General features: G+C 31.9%; 1 pseudogene; it reads right to left on the bottom strand.

The window, feature by feature from the left end:
- Positions 1–918: 918 nt before the first annotated feature.
- LOC121473966 lies at positions 919–1226 on the bottom strand (annotated as a pseudogene).
- Between the last annotated feature and the right edge of the window lie 2544 nt (positions 1227–3770).

Consider the following 3770-nt stretch of genomic DNA (forward strand, 5'->3'; position numbering starts at 1 on the left):
TCAGCATTCTCCGATTTATCTGTAGATTGTTTCTAAAAACTTAAACCAAATAAAAATCACATAGTTATTAAATATTCTTCATTGCCAAGTCAGGTTTTCTTTTTGCTCTAAAAAAATAAAGAACTAAAATACTGTGTATCTGAACACTACTACTGAGAAAAAATATATCCTACATGCCAAAGAACATGGATTTGCATCTTTAGTTTTTCTGTCTTCTTTTAGGTTAATGCTTGGTTGCCATGGTTCCTTGTATCTCATTTTGTAGTCTTTCTTGCATTCTTTTTCTGTTTTGCTTTTTTCTAGAGAAATCATTTTCCCACGAGATGGATGAATGTAAACTTTCCAAATCCATACAAAGCTGAAAATATTTTATTCTTATATTTGATAATTTATATAGGTATAAAATTTCAGCTTGAAAATTATTTTTCCTTGGGCCTTTGAAGGTGTGCAATTTGGTATTCTAGAATTCAGTGTTATTGATGAGAAGCCTGGTGCCAGTTGTGTTTTCATTTCTTTGTAGGTAGGTGGGAGTCCTGTTCTAGCAAAATACTTCGTGATTCTAACTTGTAGCTATTTGCTGATTGAATCAAATAGCTCTTAAAAACTTATTAAATAAAATTTTTCTGTCACTTTTTTAAAAAAGCTTTGGGAATTACCTATTGACCTTCTATATTATAAATTGAAGATTTATCATTCAGTTCCCCCAAGTAGTCTTCCATTCCACCTATCTTTCAATGAACTGATAATTTTGATTAGATCAGTATTAACATTTTTTATGATTATGACCATGCAAACTTTATTCAAAGCTACTTGTATATCTTTTTGCTCTCCCTAGAGTAATTGACTTCTTTTTTATGTTCATTTTTTTTACATAACCTCAAGATTTTATTGTCTTCATGATACAACAAAATACGAAGCTTAGAACTGGATTACTTGGTCCTGTCTCTTCTTATCTCCTCCCAGTGCAAAATGCTTATATGTCTTAATAGCCAGCATTCTCTTAGATATGCAATTGGGCTCAGTGCATTCAAGCCTTGGTGCAATCTTTGTAGTTTTCCTCTGGAAAATTGTCTTTGACTGCCCACCATAGCCACCCTGCTTCCTGTCCTAACATCACTCTCTGGGCAGAAAGAGAATCTTTGTTTTTCTTGTATTGTCACTTTGTGGGGTTGATGCTTGACGCACTTCTTGCAGGAAGTCTGGTGGGTTCTAGGAACATTGACCATGTTTGTGAGAATGCTATTGGCCTGGAAAGGTTTTTTTATGATAGTTTTAAAAATCTATTTATCATTGATTTATACCCATACTTTCTGCTAATTCTTAAGTATTCTTTTGATAAATATTTGAGCACATGTGGTATGTCATCAATTTTTTTTTTCTTTTTGGAGAATCTCTCTGGAGATTTCTAAACTTCTCTAATTTGGACCTGTTTCTTTCCAGGATTGTTGCATAGCTATCATCCAGGGCCTCCTTGCGCCATCATTTTGGGAATTTCCTCACTACATGTGAGTTGAATGCCTTGTTCCAGAATCTCACATTTTATTTCTTATTTGACTTATTTGACAGTTTGGAAGAATGCCTCTTCCTGCAGATTTCTGAGAAACAGTGCATGGGATATAAGCTTTGACATCTTACATTTCTGAAAACATCTTTACTCTACCCTCATATTTGACTGATGATTAACTGGATTTAAAATAAATTGTGTTGGATTCCATTTCCCTTGGAATTTTTGAAGACGTTCCATTTTCTTCAAGTTTCCAGTTTTGACATTGAAAAGTCTAATACAATTTTGATTCTTTTTTTTAGGTGTGCACACCACCTTTTTTTAGCCTCTGAAAGTTTTTAGGACTTTTTCTTTGTTCCCAGTATTCTAATATTTATCCATCATATATCTAATTTTGAGAGATGGTTTTGCTCTGAATGCTTCTTATTAAAAGCATCCTAATTTTATTTTATGACTATAATATTTTCTTTTATTTCTCTGAGAATATTAAAGATAGTATTTTTCAAAGTTTTCTTTAAAACAAACTTTCCTTCAACTTTCTTTACTCTGAATATAGCTTTGGTCTTTTCTATTAGCTTTTGATATCTGAAGATATCGATATATATATCAATATATATATCGATCCTTGGTTCTATGTTTATTTAAGAATAGGGCACTAAAAAGCTGATGGGAACCTTTGTGAACATAGTTTGGGCTATTGACCATTGGTTTTCCAACAGGGATATTGACCAGGCAGTTTAATTGGAGAATTCCTGATGTCAGTGTCCTTTGGTCTGTTCTTTTGGGTTGTCTTATTTCTCAGAGAAGAATCTTCTGGTGTTCTGTCTGAAGGGAAAATGCATCACTAAAAACATTTTGGGATCCAGGTGGGAATAGGTCACTCAAGATTCTGTGTATACTTACCTAGACTTTGACTGACTTCTCTGTTTTTTTGTATGATAACTGTTCCCTCAGCTATATCTCATTTCCCCTAGTCAAGAGATTCTGTTTAGTTCAAGTACTCTAAGTTAATAACCATTTATCTTTCTGTTTCCAGCTCCCTATTGTTATAATCTTTCTTTATGTTCTTTTTATCCTCATTAATATTTTTTATTTTAAAGATTTTTAAAGTCTTTCATATTTATTGTGATAAGTGATATGCTTGGATTTATGCTGCATGCTATCCTTTTTGTTTTCTAGTTTCCATTCAAGAACTTTTTCCCCCTCTGTTTGTTCTTTCTTGGATAGATCATTTTCTGTTCCATTTCTACCTCCATCCTGAGGTTTGGAAATTCTACAATCTTTGCATTATGTTTCTCATTTTTGGTGGTTGTTCTTAAAAATTTAATAGCAGTGAAAATTTTTCTAGCAATATTTTTAAGTCAATATCTGTATGATTTCTCCAAAAACGATAAGAACCTTAGAATCCTTATATTTCCTACTTCACTTCCCCCAGTTATTTACCATGTTGAGATTATCTGAGATTTTAGTTCCAGATTGTCAGAAATGTTTATGTAATGTTATATTATTTTATTTATACCATTATGTTTTATATGTTATATAGTATAGTATATACATGGTATATAATGGATGTCTTTATATCTTATAATTATATATACTATGATACAAATGACACAGTATATATATTATAGTATTATTCATATTATTATTTTTGCTTATAATTGCTTTTTTGGATCAAACTCTTAGATTCATTTTTTTGTTTGCCTTTTTGTCTTTTTTTTCTGAATTAAAACTGAGTCATTCATTGAGAGAGAGTTTATTGGTTCAAAAAAATTCTGATTCCTTTTATGTTCATGTATTTATTTTGTATAAATATTGTATAAATATTGTATTGTATAAAAAATTTGTATAAAGATGTATTTATTTTGATTCACTCTTGAATGATAATTTTCTGGACCTAGAATCCTAGGTTAGTTTTCCCACATGATTTTTTTTTTTTTTTTTTTTTTGAGAAAGTGAGTGGGCGTGGTGGGAGAGGGGCAGAGAGAGAGAGAATCTCAAGCAGGCTCCATGATCAGTGTGAAGCCTGACTTGGGGCTTGATCTCATGATCTTGAGATCATGACCTGAGCCAAAATCAAGGGTAGGATGGAATGTTTAACCAACTGAGTCACTCAGGCACACTCCCCATATGAATTTGTAAGAGATGACCCCAAGAAGACATTTTTGCATGTACTGTGGATGATGAGAAGGCCTATGTCAATCTGACACTTGTTTCTTTATTTAGCATTAGAATATTTTTCCTTTGTGAAGCAATTGAGATTTTT

The sequence above is a fragment of the Vulpes lagopus genome, chromosome 1, assembly GCF_018345385.1.
Source record: "Vulpes lagopus strain Blue_001 chromosome 1, ASM1834538v1, whole genome shotgun sequence".
Taxonomy (NCBI): Eukaryota; Metazoa; Chordata; class Mammalia; order Carnivora; family Canidae; genus Vulpes; species Vulpes lagopus.